Source organism: Myodes glareolus, chromosome 4 (assembly GCF_982192425.1).
Source record: "Myodes glareolus chromosome 4, mMyoGla1.1, whole genome shotgun sequence".
Taxonomy (NCBI): Eukaryota; Metazoa; Chordata; class Mammalia; order Rodentia; family Cricetidae; genus Myodes; species Myodes glareolus.
Window position 1 is genome coordinate 15,378,972 of NC_142029.1, and position 18,057 is coordinate 15,397,028.

Below are 18,057 nucleotides of genomic sequence, written 5' to 3' on the forward strand. Positions count from 1 at the left end.
GTATACAATATTCTTTCTGTGTGTATGCCTGAAGGCCAGAAGAGGACACCAGACCTCATTACAGATGGTTGAGAGCCACTATGTGGTTGCTGGGAATTGAACTCAGGACCTTTGGAAGAGCAGGCAATGCTCTTAACCGCTGAACCATCTCTCCAGCCCTCACCCTTGGTCTTCAGAAGAATTTTGCCAAGAAAAATAATGTAGAAAATAAAATTCTATTTTTTTTGGGGGGGTTTGTTTATTTTTGTTTTTCGAGATGGGTTTTTCTGTGTAGCCCTGGCTGTCTTGGAACTTGCTTTGTGGACCAGGCTGGCCTTGAACTCACAGAGATACACTTGCTTCTGCCTCCTGAGTACTGGGATTAAAGGCGTGTGCCACCACTGTCTTTTTTATTTGCAAATAATCAAATTCTAAATGACATTTTAAAAATTTGAATATTAATTATAACCTTGGACATCAATCTTTTTGGATACTGATTTACCGTAAAATATTTACATAAAACATTCTTTTCATCCCTGTAAATGTTCTGTGTATATTCTCTTGCTTGACCTGGGATATCATCTTTGTATCAAATATGCTACTTGCTCAGGTAGCCTTGCTAAATACCGTGTTTTACAGTAGAGTCCAGTCTACTTAGTACCTCTTGAGCAGGGCTAGATTCTGGGTTTACGGAACAATAAAGTAGATTGTAAGTGTCTTACATTTTTAGATCTTTGAGCTGTGTTGGAAAGATTGAATTGCCTGAATGGGAAAATTCGGTAGGAGAGTAGAAGAGAAGCTCTTTATTAAAGATTTAAAAATAGAGTTCATTAAAGTCACAAATAGATAACAGTAAGATTCCTGTCTCTCCCTTTCCTGTTCTGGGTTTGTACTCCCAGCTATTGCTACTACTTACCTGCAAATGATAATAGTATTTTGCCAGGAGGGTAAACAGTATTGACCTGCAACCCTGAGTATGCCAGTCTGTGTTATTTATCGATTGCACCTCAGGTTACCTTTCTCTTTTCTTTTCTTTTCTTTTCTTTTCTTTTCTTTTCTTTTCTCTTCTTTTCCTTTCTTCCTTCCTTCCTTCCTTCCTTTCTTTTTTTCTTTTCTTTTTTTTTTTTAGAGGAGGGGATCCTTTGTGATCTTAACAACTTGAGAAGAAAATGACTTTTTTCCTGTTTAGGCCCCTGATGCCCCAGGCTGCCAGTGCCCTTTCCCTCTGTGGTGTGAGGGGGTGGAGGAATGTCCTGGCCTACCCTCTTCCATCCTGTCATGGGGTTCCAGGGATAATAGGGTCTATTGTGGGCTGTGCCCAAGGAATGGCCCTCCTTCAGTGTCAGCGTTTCTGTGGCCTCTGTGTCTGGGGTGCTGTGGGGCTGGGCTGTTTCCCTATGCTGTATTGCTGTTGAGGAGGGTTCTGAAAATGATGCTTATACTTTGTCCCTGGCTCTGCTCTCGAATATTTTGTTGTGCCTTGCCCATGCTAAGCAATCGTGCTACCCCTGTATTACATCTCCAGCCCCACATATCTTGATTGACATCCCCCTTTTTTTTGTTGTTTTGTTTTTTGAGACATGGTCTCCCTACATAGCCCTGGCTGTCCTGGAATACACTATGTAGACCAGGCTGGCTTAGAACTCACAGAGATGTACTTGTCTCTGTCTCCTGAGTTCTGGGATTAAAGGCATATGCTACCACACCCTGCTTTTTTGGGGGGGTGGGTTGCAGTTTGAGAAAAGGTTTCTCAGTGTAGCCCTGGCTGTCCTGGAACTCGCTCTTGTAGACAGGCTGGCCTCGAACTCACAGAGATCCACCTACCTCTGCCTCCTGAGTACTGGGATTAAAGGTGTGTGCCGCCACTGCCCGGCACACTCTGAATTTTGATAAACATTCTTGTGAACTCCTTGTGGGCCTGAGCCTTACAGCAGCAGATCTGAGGCCATATTTGGAGAAACAGGCCTGCTACTTCCAAGGGTGGTTGAGTGTGTAATCATAGGAAGTTGGACCCTCCCCCTGGGCCTTTCACAGATATGTTTCAATTGGTGTATTTGTGGATGAAATTGCATATTTAAATATATTTACTTACTTTGATTTATATTGATGCTAAAACTCACTGAAGATGTTAAATGTTAGACTGTGGTTCTCTAGAGAGGTAAGCAATAGGTCTTTAACAAAAATCTTTTTTCTTTTTTTTCTGATTTGATGCTGGAGGGAGATTGGACCTAGAACTGTATACATGTTAATTAAGCATGTACCCTACCACTGAGCTACACCCTTAGCCCAGATTTCTTTAAAGAACAGATTTGTGGGGATTGGAGAGATGGCTTTTTGGTTAAAGAGCACAGGCTGCTCCTCCAGAGGACCTGGGTTTAATTCCTAGTACCCATATGGCAGTTCATAACTGCCTGCAATTCCATTTTCAGGGGATTCAATACCTTCACACAGATATCCATGCAGGCGAAACACAAATGCACATGAAATAAGAATAAATTATTAAAATGCGTATGTGTCTTGAACTAGGTTAATACAGTAATTTTTGGGAGAAAAAACAGATTTGTGCTGGACATGATGGCATACCTTCAATCCGAGCACTTGTGGGGCAGAGACAGGCAGGTCTCTGTGATTTCAAGGCCAGCTTGGTTTACAAAGTAAGTTCTAGGACAACCAGGGAGGTTACACAGAGAAACCCTGTCTCATAAAACCAAAACCAAAAACCCCCAAACCAGGTTTGTTTTGGTGTTGGATGTTTTTTTCTCTGAGATCAGCTTTCTTGACCCTGGTAAGCCAGTGTGTCCCTGGGGGAAATATATGCGGTTGTCTGTCTGTCTGTCTCTGTCTCTGTCTCTTTCTCTCTAGGATTATTGGGTTCATACAGAGAGGTGGATGTGTAACTTATTGTATTTTTTTGGGTTCTATGAAGGGTAGATGAATGTGTAGGATAGGAGGCAGAGGGAGAGGCTGAAGGCTTTGCTCTGATTGCAGGTACCTGGTGAGGCTTTGGAATACCTTTAGGCTTTGGAATGGTCCTAGAATTCCTTCTTGATCTTCTGAGTAAAAGATTCCATTCTCTACTTCCTGGTATCACTCCTCTGCCTCCTTAGTGTCTCTTGTCTCCATTCCTTTCCTCCCCTTTCCTTCCTTTTGTAAAATACTAAAAGTGTTTAACCAGTGAAATAATATCCTCAGGCTGTTCTACTCCAACTCAACCTGTTCTATCCTCTGCCTGAGCAGAATGTTGTTTCTTTCTCTGTTTTAGGATTCAAAGTACCGTATCATTTTTGCCAAATGAAGGAATAAAACATATGTACCCTGCTAAGTTAAGTTTGCAAATGCTGGCACTTGTTATAAGAAGGGGTTTTTAAGAGAGAAATCTATATAGGACTTGGTAATATTGTGATGTTAAGTCATGACTTCTCAGATTAGGTCTGAGAAACTGTTGCTGTTGGGCAAGACAGGCAAGATTTTTGGTGTGAGCATCATGATGTTGGACAGTGATAGTAGGACCTTCAGCAGAGAAACCTGGACTTGAGGAGGAAATCCTCCCTAATGTAACTTCGGGCAAGGGTTTTGGTTTCTTTCTCTTTCTTTTCTTTTTTTCCCCCAAGACAGGGTTTTATTGTGTAGCTCTGGCTGTCCTGGGAACTCACTCAGTAGGGTGATCTGAATGGTGCTTCTGACCTCTGTCTGATAATTAGTACTTGTTATCTGCCCATTTTATTTTGGTATAACTTATGAGTTTGATAGCTAATAAAAGATGAGAAAATGACTCAGTGATTAAGAGCAGTTACTGCTTTTTTTTTTTTTTGAGACAAGGTTTCTCTGTAGATTTGGTGTCTTGAACTCAAAGAGATATGCCATGCCTGCCTCTGGGATTAAAGGCGCGCATCACCATCGCCTGGCTGAGCAGTTACTGCTTTAAGAGAGGGAGGACCTGGGTTGGATTCCCAGCACCCACATAATGGTGACTGTAATTTTGTTCCAGAGATCCAAAACCATTATCTGACTTTATCAGCAAGCATGCGTGTGGTATACATATATGCAGGCAAACACTTGTACACATAAAATCTGTTTTTTTCTTTTGTTGTTGTTATTGTTGCTGTTTGTTTTGTTTTTAATTTTTTATTTATTTTTTTATTTTTTGGTTTTTCAAGATAGAGTTTCTCTGTGTCCTGGCTGCCCTGGAACTTAATATATAGACCAGTCTTGTCTAGAACTTACAGAGATTCATCTACTTCTGTTTCTTGAGTGCTGGTAAGAAAGGCATGCACTACCACTCCAGCCCTAAAATAAATAATAATAAATAAGGGTGTGTCTGTGTGTCCCCCCCCCCCCCCCCCCCCCCAAAGACAGGGTTTCTCTGTGTAGCAGCCCTAGCTGTCCTGGAACTAGTGCTGGGATTAAAGGCCTGCACTACCACCACCCAGCTGTTTGTCTTTTTGAGACAGGTTTCTTTGTACAACAGTCTTAGCTCTCTTGGAACTTGCTTTGTAGATTAGGCTGGCCCTGAACTCACTGAGCTTCTCTGCCTCTGCCTCCCAAGTGCTGGGATTAAAGGTGTGAACCACCACCACCCGGGCCAGTAAATACATTGTGAGGAAAAAGGAAACAAAAAACAAACAGGGCCTAGAGAGTGGGTCAGTGGTTAAGAGGGCTTGTTGCAGCCCGGCAGTGGTGGGACATGCCTGGGGTAGGAGGAAGAGCTGATGGCCTCTGTCTACTTTTGGAAATCACAGTATGTGCCATATGTTCAGTTCATCTCCCCAAAGACACAGTGGCTGAGGGTCAAGAACAGACATGATTAAGGGACAAGGCAGCTTGATCTCATATCCAGAACAGCGTGTTTTTAAGAAACCAGTGACAAGGGCTGGAGAGATGGCTCAGCGGTTAGGAGCATTGACTGTTCTTCCAGAGGTCCTGAGTTCAATTCCCAGCAACCACATGGTGGCTCACAACCATCTGTAGTGAGATCTGGTGCCCTCCTCTGGGGTATGGGCATACATGGAGGGAGAATGTTGTATACATAATAAATAAATAAATCTTTAAAAAAAAAAAAAAAGAAACCAGTGACAAGAGGTATATCTAAATGGTAGAGTACGTGCTTAATTAGCATGAACGTGGTCCCAAGTTTAGTCCCAATCCCCAAACTAAAATGAACCCTGAGTGGAAGGAAGTATATTTCTACCATGGACACTGCAAAACAAACTGCTTGCTTTTGTGGAGTGATAATCCTGGTAGTTTTATTTCAGATTTGAATCTAGGGTAGAGAAAGCAGGACACCTAGTGGTATACCTGGTGATATCCATATTTCTTAGCTAGCTTGCAGATAGATAACTTGTGTATCCTAATGTGTTCTCATGCAGAGAGATACCACACCAGTGGGTGACTGGGTTAAGATTATTTATATTTTGTATATACTTATTTGTTTTGAAATAGAATCTGTGTATACCCCAAGCTGGTCTTGAGCCCACAACAGTCTTCCTGCTTCATCCACCTTAAATGCTGTTAGTTATTTTTGGAGACAGTGTTTCTTTTGTAGAGCACATTGGCCAAAACACAGAATCTTCCTGCTTCTTGTACATGTTGGGGGTTATTGGTGTGGACTTCTGTGCTCAGTTGCAAGTATTTTTAACATTAATTTTTTTGATATTATGTGTGTGTACATGGTAGGTGTGTAGAGCTCAGAGGATAACTTATAAAAGTTGTTTTATTTTCCATCATGTGGGTTCTGAGGATTAAGGTGAAGCTGTGTCAAGCATCTTTACCCTACCTAGCTGGTCCCAAAAATATTTCTTTAAATTTTATTTTATCTAATTAATTCATTAATTTACTTAATTCTTTTTAGATTTATTATTTTATGTATATGAGTGTTTTGTCTACTTGCATATTTGTGTGCCATGCTAGTGCCTGGTACCAGGGCAGGTCAGAAGAGGACTTCAGATCTTCTGGGACCGGAAGGTTGTGAGCAGCCCTGTGGGTGTTGGGAATTGAACCTGGGTCTTCTGCAAAAGCAACAAGTGTTGCTAACCTCTGTACCAATTCCCAGTCCCTGAATATACTGTTTCGTTTACTGTATTGTTCTCAACAATGTGCTTAGGCAGCAAGGATGGATCTGGTGGTGCGTGACACAAATTTGGGCTCTCCCTGGCCTTAGGCAAAAGGAAGAAATAAAGACAACAATTTTTCTTAGATATTTTTTAGAAGACTAGAATGGTCATGGGGTGTGTTCTGTGTCTGACAAGTGACTTCAGGCAGTCTGTGTGCGTGTTTCTGATTTCTGTAGTATAAAGTAGGTTGGAGGGCTAGGCCCATCCCAGGGTTTCGGGAAAGGGCCTTGCAGAGCTGACAGGCTGTAGTCTAGATTATTTTCAAAGCCAAACTCACATTTTGGGACATACTGATGTGTCTGTGGCCTGTAAAGCTTTTCCCTGTTTCTGCTATGGGCTCAGGCAGTAGTGGAAACATTCCAAGGACTGACTGGAGTGGATTGTAGGAGCCTCTTGGCTTGGTCATGGTTTGGATAATGGGAGGCAGGGGTGTGGAGAATAATTTGAAAAACTGTAGAAAGAGATGGAAGCCAGATTTGAAAACATAAACATTGCTAGAGGAGGGAAGAAAAGGTAACTCATAGTGAATGGAAGAACTTTTCTTGTTTACTGTGTTTATTCCTAGACACTTGGAGGAATTAGATTGCTAGAAAGATCTGTGGGGACAGTGAGAATACTGTGGGGCCAGGTGGGTTAGCAGTGGGACTCAGAAATGGCTGCAGAGACATCGATCAGCCTTGAGTTGGTAGAATTATGACAGAATAGGTAGAATTGGCTCAAGAATGGAAAATGAGGCAGTGAGGTTAGACTGGCCCATTGTTGAGGAATGGTGCTGTCTAACAGGTAGTAAGTACTATTGTACTTTTTCAAGAAAGCAGGTTGAAATGTTTTGTGTTGATAGAGTTGGGAAGGCATACAGTGAAAGAGAGACAGGATAATTTTTTTTAAGATTTATTTTTATTATTTTAAATTGTGTGTGTGTGTGTGTGTGTGTGTGTGTGTGTGTGTGTGTGTGTGTTAGGAGGTCCTTGGTATGAGTGAAGGAGCCTGCAAAAGCCAGAAGGGTCAGATCCTCTGGAGATGGAGTTAGAAACAGATGTAAGCTGCTTGATGTGGATGCTGGGAATTCAATTTAGGTTCTCTAGAAGTTCAGTACATGCTCTTAACCCCTGAGCCATCTCACTTATCCTGGTGGTCTAGTGGTTAGGATTCGGCACTCTTCTCATCATGGTCTGGATTCAATTCCTGGTCAGGGAACCGGTGTTGTAGTAAAAAAATAAAAAAAAAATAAAAATAAAAAGTGACTCTAGAGATAAAGACACCATGCATTCAGGTGGAGGGGTTTTTGTTAAGGGAACGGGAGAGGGGAGAGCAGCAGAAGTGAAGAGAGGACAAGAAGGAGAGACAGGCAGAAGCAGAGAGAGATTGAAGAAGGGCAGGCCCTTTTAAAAAGGGAAGTAGTGAATGTGCACAGGGGTGCTCTTAGTGGCTGCAGCTGAGGACCCCAAGGACAGGCCAGTGCAGATGCCTGAATACTAACAATCTCTTTAGCACCTGAAAATTTTAAAACTACATTTATTTATTTGTGTGTGCATTCATGCTCATGCCATAGTGCTTGTGTGGAGATCAGAGAACAACCTAGGGGAGTTGATTGATTCCACTGTGTGGATTCTGAGGATTGAATTCTAGTTGTTAGGCTTGGCAGCAAGCACCTTTACCCACTGAGTCATTTTGCTGGCTTGACATATGAACTTTTGGTCATCCAATTAATGAAACAAAAACCTTTACCCTTTCCTGGAAGCCAATTAAGATATAGATAAATGATCCAGGCAGTTGGTTATAGTCACAGTATCATCTTGATGGCCAATAGCTGTTGGAGAGTAGGGTTTATCACCTGAGCTAGTGACTACTGGTGTTTCCCTAGTGGTGAACTTGACAGATCTGATTGTCTGAGAGGCTACATAGCTTGGCTGACTTTCATGTGCTGCTTGGGAGACTAAAAGTTTTTCTGGGCTGGTTTTATGTTTACTTCATCTTTGTGTTTCACCGACTAATTGTTATGTAGGTATGTGTGCACAAATGTGTGGAAGCTCAATCTTGGCAGCAAGCACCTTTGCTAATTGATGAGTCTTTTGCCTGCTTGTAGCTAGTGCTTGGTACTCACAGAAGTCAGAAGAGGGTATCAAATAAATCCCTTGGTTTTGGAGTTATGGACAGTTATGAGCCACTATATGGATGCTGGGAACTGAACCCAGGTGATCTGCAAAAATAACAAGTGCTCTTGAATACTAAACCATCTCTTCAGCCTTATGTTTTGTTTTTAAGAATTATTTATTATATATACAGTATTCTGCCTGCATGTTGTGAACCACCATGTGGTTGCTGGGAATTGAACTCAGGATCCCTGGAAGAGCAGCCAGTGCTCTTAACCATTGAGCCATCTCCAGCACTAGTCTCATGCTTTGTTTTTTGAGGCCAGATCTCTCTGTATAACAGAGGCTAATTTTAATGTTGTGATCCTCCTTTCTGCACCTCTAAGTTGGGATTATGGGTAAGTACGATCATGTGTGCTGTGTAGTCCTGGCTGTTCTGGAACTCAGAGAAATCCACCTGTCTCTGCTTCCTAGTGCTCAGATTGAAGACATGTGCCACCACACCTGATTAAGAATTAGTTCTGAAATGATGCATTTTTAGACATTGTAGTTTAATTTTATCTGCTTTTTAATTAGTTGTAGTTTTTAAAAGTCTCTCTAATCTATAGTTTTCTCCTCTTTTCTTTACTCTGCTGAAGAACATGAGCCTGAAGAGTTATGTTGCAGGGGGAGACCACTTGTTCTTCCCGGCCGCCCGTCAAACTTAGCCCCAAAATAACCACACAGAAATTGTATTAATTAAATCACTGCTTGGCCCATTAGCTCTAACTTCTTTTTTTTTTTTATTTATTTATTTATTTTTTTTTTTAAAAAATATTTATTTATTTATTATGCATACAATATTCTGTCTGTGTGTATGTCTGCAGGCCAGAAGAGGGCACCAGACCTCATTACAGATGGTTGTGAGCCACCATGTGGTTGCCGGGAATTGAACTCAGGACCTTTGGAAGAGCAAGCAATGCTCTTAACCACTGAGCCATCTCTCCAGCCCCTAGCTCTAACTTCTTATTGGCTAACTCTTACAACTTAATTTAACCCATCTCCATTAATCTGTGTATCACCACATGGCTGTGGCTTACCAGAAAGATTCTAACAGGCCTTCATCTCAGGCAGAGGATCCATGGCTTCTTTGACTCCGCCCTTCTTCCTTCCAGCATTCAGTTCTGTTCCTCCCCCCCCCCCCCAAGTTCTGCCCTATCAAAATGCCAAGACAGTTTCTTTATTCATTAACCAATGAAAGCAATACACAAAGAGAAGGAACTCCTACACCAGGGTTACAATCCAGATTTAAGAGATTGTGCCTCAGAGTAATTTCTTTGTGTTATTTCTGTGAGCTGGCAGCTGAACACTGCACCTTCAGTTTTGGGTTTGGTTCCTTTAGTAAGGCGGGAAGGGGATATAGTTGTGTCTTGTCCTGTGGCATTTTTTTGCTGTCTTATACTTTGCTCCTGACAGGTGTCCAGAACACGGCTTGTGTGGAGGGATATGGAGCCAGAGTGGAGCCAGTCCTACTTAGCACGGGTGCGGCAAATATTGCAAGAGGAACATTTTGAATGCCTTTTGTGGTTGATTCACAGGGCTGGGTCATCTGTAGAGCACTGTCCCCACCTTAGCCCTTCCCACTTTTCTTTGTTTTTTTTTTTTAAATATTATTTATTTATTATGTATACAAGGACACCAGACCTCATTACAGGTGGTTATGAGCCACCATGTGGTTGCTGGGAATTTAACTCAGAACCTTTGGAAGAGCAGGCAATGCTCTTAACCAATGAGCCATCTCTCCAGACCCCTTCCCACTTTTCTTCACGTTATTCTTTTTTCACTTAACTCTGAGCTTCCCTGTTTGTCATTTTCTGTTCCTAGTCTCATCTCTTTGGCTGTCTTTTCTCCCTTTCTCCTTTTGTTTGGTGTCTGAGTGGGTAAAGTTTGAGGATAGGATACAGCTTCTTACTACTCAGGTGCTCACCACATGGGGGACTGTGTAAGTCTCTGTATCCCGCCTGTAAAATGAGGGACTGTTTTTCATGTTATCTTAAAGATTTTCATTTTATAAACCTTTTCTGAATTTCAAGGCTATTTTAGAGGGCTTTCCTATTTCTTCTTGTAGGAGATAGTTTTAGCTGTAAGAACGTGGAGAAATGAGAACATCCAGAATTCAATGTCTGCTTATATTTACCCCTCAGCTAGGTGGGCAGCCTCTGTGGGAAGATGATCTTGGCTTTTACTTGCTAGTCTGAACATCCGGTGATAGAAACTTGCTTCACAGACTGGATACCTATCATGTATCTATGCTATCTTTATTTTACAGTTAATTTACACTTCTAAAATTTCATTATTTTACACTTAAATAATTAACATTTTTTATTTATTGTATGTATGTCTGTGTATGCTGATCCATCTTGCCAGCTACATTTGTAATTTTGAATTTAAGTAAATTCAGATTTAATGTATATCATAGGTAGTACAGGCTTAAGGTGATTTTTTTTTTTTTAATTTTAGTTTTTTTGGTCATTTGAGACAGCTTCTCACTATGTAGCCCTGGCTGGCTATGAACTTACTCTGTAGGCCAGACTGCTTTTGAACTCACAGAGTTCTGCTGGCCTCAGCTTCCCAAGTGCTAGGATTAAAGGCATGTATTATACTAGTACTCCCTGATTTAATGGAGCTAGACTACCTGCCTGCTACAGGTTTGATGGAGTCCTTTACTGCTTTGGTAAATTCCTAGCACTTACTTTTTGTTTTCATGGTTTTAGCCTAAGTTTTCTGAAGACCGCCCTTCAGGGAGAAGAATGTAAAGAATTTCAGTCAGGGAGGTGTGGGCTGTGTTGGAAAAAGGGCTGGAGAGGCTGCTGGGTACTGCTGATTAGCCCTCTGTAGGAGTGGGTGTGAGGCTGCCAGCGCAGATAAGGTCAAGAGGTGAGTGAATCTTCTGTATTGAAACTGAATCGCTACGATTTGATTAGGTCAGACCCAAATGAAAGGCAAGAGTCAGGTGCTGATGTTCTCTGGCTTTTTGGTTGGTAGCAGAAATTCTAAGAGGGGAGACCCTGCCCTTATCTCAGGTGGGAAGATAGCAGCTCCCTCACTCTCAATTTATACAAAAACAACAATAAAAAACCCAGCCCAGAGACTTATTTCATTCTATAGCCTTTGAAAATTTATTCATAAATGAAAGTTTACCAGATCAGTATAACTTAGTAGTAGTTGATTTTTTGATGCCACTTTTAAAAATAAAGCATAATTACTAATAATAATTATTAAATAATAATTAAAATAAGCATAATTACTTTACAGGTAACAACATGCATAAACCATACATGTGAACATGACATATTTTTGTGCTTTGATGGTGGGGATGTCAAAACTATTTTGGACACCAGTTTCTTGGGTTAATTGCTCATGTACAAAAGTTATGCTGACCAGAAGGAAAGCCCAGGAGTGGAAGTGGACTAGTAGATACTTCTGTGTGTCCTGACCTAAGACAGAAGGTTCTTTCCCAGTGTCCCACGCTCTAGAGTGTGCAGTTTTCTGAGAAAGCTGGTGTCTCACATTCTTGTAGAGCTTGCCTGTCATTTGGAGATCAGCGCACAGTAGACTTAGAGGTTTGGAAAGATTTTAGTAAAGGGGGCTGTTTTGTAGAGCAAATGAGTCTACAGTATGAAGAGTAGATGTGAGAACCCAGAAGCAGTCTCCGGCCTTTCTCTTCTGTGCCTGTTCCTCATGCCCTGAGCTCTGAGTTGTTCTGGGGCGTCTCAGTTTCTCAGGCTGGCTTGGATAATACAACACAGGGAAGCAAACCCAGAAGCAAAGAGCACCACAGAAATGTTATTCTTTGGAGTAATTAATCAGCTCGTAATTCTCCATAGGAATTTTCCTTTGAGGAAGTCAAGTTTGGCTAGAAAACAGTTCCATGTTTTGATTCATTAGTTGTCTGGAAACTGACCCTCCCATAGTCTTAAAACTAACTAGCTATTTCAGACCCATTATTCCCAGCTTGAATTTATGGTACTTTTTATGGTACATGCTTTTTAATCAAGCAATACGAGAAGGGCCAACTTCTTTCTCAAGCTATTCAACTTGCTTAATTTTTCTCTCCCTTTTCTGTTCAAATTATTAATGAAGTGTTTGACAATAACTCAATACAAGTAAAAGTCAGGGAAAAATAACTTAAATCCTTAGTTTGGAATATGAATTGAAAGACATTTTGTCAGAATCTGTCAGTCCCATATCTAGGATTTTTATCTTCAGGTATCTTTAGAAGAATGCAAGAACATGTGCAGGGTGCTTAAACACTTGAATTTGTGTGCATATTGCTGGAGCAAGTGAAGAAGTGATAATTACCTGGTTTTTGTATGCAGTGTTTGCATACATGCAAAGGAATAGTTATGAAGTATATGACTGAGCTTTGAGAATGATACTAAAAGCCAGGCAAGGCCGCACATGCCTTTAATACCAGTACTCAGAGGCAGAGATCTCTGAGTTTGAGGCCAGCCTGGCCTACATAGTAAGACTTTAAAACAAAACAAAAAAGATTTAAGACAAACAAACAAAAAGATTTAAAAAAAAAAAAAGCTGGTTTGGTCTTATTCTCTTATAATCCCACTATATGGGACATTCAGGCAAAAAGATTCCTGAGAACTTGAGGCCTGCCTGGGACCCTGTCTCAAAAAATAATGATGTACAAAAAGAGACGTACTTGTTGTGTGTGGAGACTGCACTTTAGATGTGGAGGCTGACTGCAGGAACCTAGCCCCACCCTTAGCTTTGTCCAGGAAAGGAAACCTGTGTTTTGTTTGATTTTTTTTTTTCCCCCCTTTCTTTTTTTGAGACAGATTTCCCTGGTTGTCCTGGAACTCACTTTGTAGATCAAGCTGGTCTCAAACTCTGAGATCCTCCAACCCTCTGCCTCCCAAATGCTGGAATTAAAGGCATGTGCCATTACACCTGTTTTATGATTAGTTTTTTTCAGTAACTGATTTTATGTTTGTTTGGCTGTATTTTCTGCATTTGTATCTGTGTACCATGTACATGCCTGTAGAGATCAGAAGATAGTACAGATTTCTCAGGAAATGGAGTCACTGATAGTTGTTAGCCTCCATGACTGTCTAAGTCACTGTTCTATTGCTGTAAAGAGACACCATGACCAAGGCAACTCTTAGAAAATAAAGCATTTAGTTGGGGGCTTGCTTGCAGTTTTGGAGATTTAGTCTCCATAGTAGCATGCTGCATCCTGAGAGTAGGCAGAGAGAGGGAGAGGGCATGGCTGGCCTGTCATACTTCCTCCAATAAGGCAACCCCCCCAATCCTTCTAATCCTTTCTAATAGTGATATTCTGTAGTGACTAAGAATTCAAATAGATAAACCTATGGAGGCCATTCTTATTCAGATCACCACATTGGGCACTGGGAAACGAACTTGGATTTTCTGGAAGCAGCAGTTACTCTTTACTGCTGAGCCATCTTTCTAGTCCCCTTTAAACTTATTTTTGTGCGCATTTGTGTGCACACACAGATCTGTAGAACATGTGGAGGTCAGAGGGCAACTTTGGGGATTAATTCTCTCCTATTGTGTGGGTTCTGGGTATTAAGGTCATCAGGCTTGGTATCTGGCTCCTTTACCCACTGAGCCATCTCAGTGACTTCATTCTCTCTTTTCTATCTGTACTTTTTTTTCTGAACCACCTGTGAGTAAATGGGATTCCTAAGTACCTAATTACATATTTTCTAAGAATGAGAATAGTTTTTTCTGTTAGCTGCACATAGCAGTTAAAGTCAGGAAATAATTTTTAAATAGTTTGAGACAAGGCTTTGTTAAGTATCCCAGCTCTGTCTCAACCTCCTATGTGTCGGTATTACAGAGATATATCACTATATCTAAATCAGTTATTTTTAAAATTTTGCTTTTGTGTGTGCGTGTGCGCACATGTGTATTCAGGTACTCATGGAGGCCACATGGATCCTCGAGCTAGAGTTGCCCAAAGTTGTGAATCTACTCACATAGGTGCAGGGAACTGAATTCTGATCTTCTTTTGTTGTTGTTGTTGTTTTGAGACAGGGTTTCTTTATAGTTTTGTAGCCTGTAGCTCTTGTAGGCCAGGCTGGCCTTGAACTCACAGAGATCCACCTGCCTCTGCCTCCTGAGTGCTGGAATTAAAGGCGTGCGCCACTACCGCTTGGTTTTGTTTATACATTTATTATGTATGTGTGTTTGTACATATATCGTGACATACATGTGGGGATACAATTCTTTCAGAGGTAGGTACCAGTATTATGTGTCTCACCTGTACTTTCACTGTGCCATCGTTAGATTATATGAACAGATCAGATCTGGCCGCTGCTGTGACTATTCTGATAATAGTATGAAAAAAGAAAGGAGTTATGGCCGGACAGTGGTGGCGCATGCCTTTAATCCCAGCATTCGGGAGGCAGAAGCAGGCGGATCTCTGTGAGTTCGAGGCCAGCCTGGTCTACAAGAGCTAGTTCCAGGACAGACTCCAAAGCTACAGAGAAACCCTGTCTCGAAAAACCAAAAAAAGAAAAGAAAAAAGGAAAAAAAAAGAAAGAAGTTAGATAATGGAGAACCCTATTGGGTAGGTTTCCTGAGGAAGCAGCATTTAGGAGACTGAAATCAAACATGGGTAAGTGATAGGTTCAGGATTAAAAACAACGTATTTAACAGATGCTATAGCAGTTGTGAGCTGCTGGGCCCATGTGATATCAGTGGTGGCTCTAGCAAGTTTACTTAGGGAACTGGGCTTTAAGTCCGACTCTGCCTCCTGCTGTCGAGCTTAGTTCTTAATGTTATATAGGAGACATTAGCTCTTCTGCAGTGTGGCTAGGAGGATCTTGGGTCTCATGCCAGTCTTAATGTCACATCCAGAACATACTATTCCTCATTGTAGCTGTTGAGTGCAGGATGAGCCAGTCTTTGGAAGAAGCAGTGGAACAATTAGTCTGCACAGCTGCCAGATGAATGGCTGATCTGCCACTTTCAGTCTATTCTGACAGTGGCCCTGTGATGTTTAGAATAATGAGAAAGCTGGCTTAGGCAGTACCTTCAGGTATATGAATCCAGGCTATTAAATCTTGGTGGAACTTGGTGGACTTGATTGCTGCCCTAAGGAAAGGCTATATGGTCAGAGAGGTAGAAGGAAGATTCAATATCCAAAAGGGGGCTTGGTTGTTTGTCTTTCAGAGGTAGAGTCTCACTCTGTTTTAGTTACTTTTCTATTGCTGTGAAGAGACACCATGACCAAGGCAACAGAGGTTGAATCCATTGCCATCATGTCAAGGAGCAAGGCATCAGGCAGGTGGGCATGGCAGTGGAACAGTAGCTGAGAGCTTACGTCTGATACACAGGCAGGAGGCAGTGAGCAAGACTGGGCTTTGTGTGAGCTTTTGAAACCTCAGAGCCCACCTTTCCAGTTTAGACATCCTTCAACAAGGCCACACCTCCTAATCCTTCCTCAAACAGTTCTGATCATTCAAATATATAAACATAAAAGGAATACTCTCATTTCAAACGCCACACACTAGTCCAGTGAACCTCATTCTTACAGTGTCTTTGCTTTTAAAATGATGGGATTAAGTATGTCACTACTTTTAGCAGTAGGAGGAAAAGTAATTTTTGTCTAATTATGCAGGCCAGTTTTTTTTTTGTTTGCTTATTTTTGTTATTTTTGTTGTCTCATTATGTAACTTTGGCTGTCCTGGGCCAGGCTGGCCTCAAACTCATAATGATACACCTGCTTTGGCCTCTGGAGTGCTGGGATTAAAGGTGTGCACCACTGTCCTCAGCTTGTTTTTAGAAAGCTGTTATTTGTGGCTAGAGCAGTGGTTCTCAACCTTCCTAATACTGTGACTGTTTAATACAGTTCCTCCTGTTGTGTTGGCCCCCAACTATAAAATTAGTTTTGTTGCTACTTTATAACTAATTTTGTTACTGTTGTGAACTGTAATGTAAGTATCAGATATCAGGATACATGAAAGGACACCAGTACCAATATCAGGCAACTTAAAGCAACTTCTAACTCCAGCTTCAGGAGGATCCAGTGACCTGTTTGGTTACTGCAGATACGCAAGTACATATGGTGTATACACACAGACACATAAATAAAAAACCTTAAAAAAAAAAGTCTTTGTAAGATTCAGGCTAACCTCAAACTTGGGATCCTTGTGTCTCAGCCTTCTGAGTGCTGCCATAACAGTGTCTCCTCTGTGTTTCTTTAGTTTTCCAGTTTGGATTTCTCAGTGCTCGCTCGCTCGCTCGCTCGCTCTGTGGTATCTGTCTGCTTGTTTCTCTTTCTGAGGTCCTGTGTCTTTAAAATAGGATTTCAACTGTTTGAGAGCTGTGACCCCTAGTCAGAGCATCACGGTCTTGAGTGTGATCTTGGGAGCTGCTTAGAAAGCCTCTGCCCAGCTGGTTATAGTGTGTGGCAGGTTTTAGAGTCTTGCTCTGAGCTTAGAAGAAGCTTTGTCCTTGGTTGAAATAAGAGCTTAGCCGTGCTTGCTTGGTGACAGAGCATTTGCCCAGCACAAGGCATCTCTGCACCTCACCCCCACAGACAACAGCCAGTTCTAGGGAAAAAAAAAAACCCAACAAAAAACAACAACAACAAAAAACCCCAGAACAGAACATACTGTCCATTAGTTGAGAGTTTCTTGAAAGATGAATGCAACTTCTTTTCTGATTCATGCACCTCCTAAGGCCACCAAAAACACTCATTTCTTTAGTGACTGTCCTTGTAAGACAAATGCTGATCTCCAACACTGAAAATGGAGAAACAAAGGAAGGGGTGAATTTTGGTATGGAGCCTCATGAGGAAAAATGTCAGTATATATTCAGCCATCAACCAAAAAGTTATTGAGCACTCACTTTGTCGAAAGGCTGTTTTGTTGAAGGGCAGATGTTCTGGGAATGAGCACTCTAGATGAAGTGGAGCCTAATTGTGTTGTAGGAACACCTCTGTCTGTGTTCACTAAAGCTTGCTGTAGAGTGCTCCATTATTCAGTGAATGGAAGGGATTTTGGGATAGGAGAAATACCTATAGAGAAGTGAAGGAAAAGTGATCTTTCAGGAGAACCATGAGTGTTAGTCCTAAAGAAAACCTAAAGTGCAGATTTTTCCCCTTTGTGCTAAGACTGCCTTCAGTGATTTTTAAATTTTATTTCATTTTATATATTATTCTAATGTTAACCTGGTGTAATCTAGTGTGGCTGGCAGCAGCTAGAGGTCTTTTAGAACTTTAAGAAAGCTACCAGGTGGTCATACTTTAATCCTGGCACTCCAGAAGCAGAGGCAAGGCAGATCTGAGTTCAAGGCCAGTCTGGTCTGTAGTATAAATTCCAGGATAGTCAAGGCTACGCAGAGAAACCCTGTCTCGAAGCATCCTCTCCCCCCAAAACCCCGCAAAACCATATAACAAAATGGAAAGAACTTTGAGGAGGAAAGCAGTTGGGTGTTCACGTTAGTCAGACTTGTGTTGCTGTGACAAATGCTTGAGAAAACAGTGAAAAAGAGTTGACTCACACCTTTAGAAGTCTCCATCCGTGTTCCCTTGGATAGGAAGCTGGAAAATCACTGTAGGGAAAGAGCAGCAGCAGAGCACTGTAGAAGACCAGGAATGTGACCTATCCATTCAGAGCACACCCTCTAAACAGGCCCGCCTCCTTGTTTGTACTGCCTCCCAGTTATACCATCAGAGTATGAATTCAACAGTGGGTTAATTTTTGATCAGGTCTGAGCCCTCCCGCTCTAATCACTTCCTTATACCCATCAGCTGACAACCAGACATCTGACACAGTGAGCCTTTGGGGGGATGTTGTACGCTCAAGCCATAACAGCATGTGGATCTTGCTTGGTATAGAAGTACCTAC

The 18,057-nt window shown here is 41.6% G+C and overlaps 1 protein-coding gene across 4 annotated transcripts in view; it reads left to right on the forward strand.

Moving 5' to 3' along the window:
- Positions 1-18,057, forward strand: part of Dag1 (dystroglycan 1) — a 65,150-nt gene that overhangs the window by 15,279 nt on the left and 31,814 nt on the right. The window contains exon 1 of one of the 4 annotated variants that reach the window (XM_087905242.1): positions 9,683-9,703. The exons of the other annotated variants lie outside the window; for them this stretch is intronic. The gene's annotated coding sequence lies outside the window, so the exon portion shown is untranslated. Of the gene's footprint in view, positions 1-9,682; positions 9,704-18,057 lie in introns of those variants that run through there. 4 annotated transcript variants of the gene reach the window in all.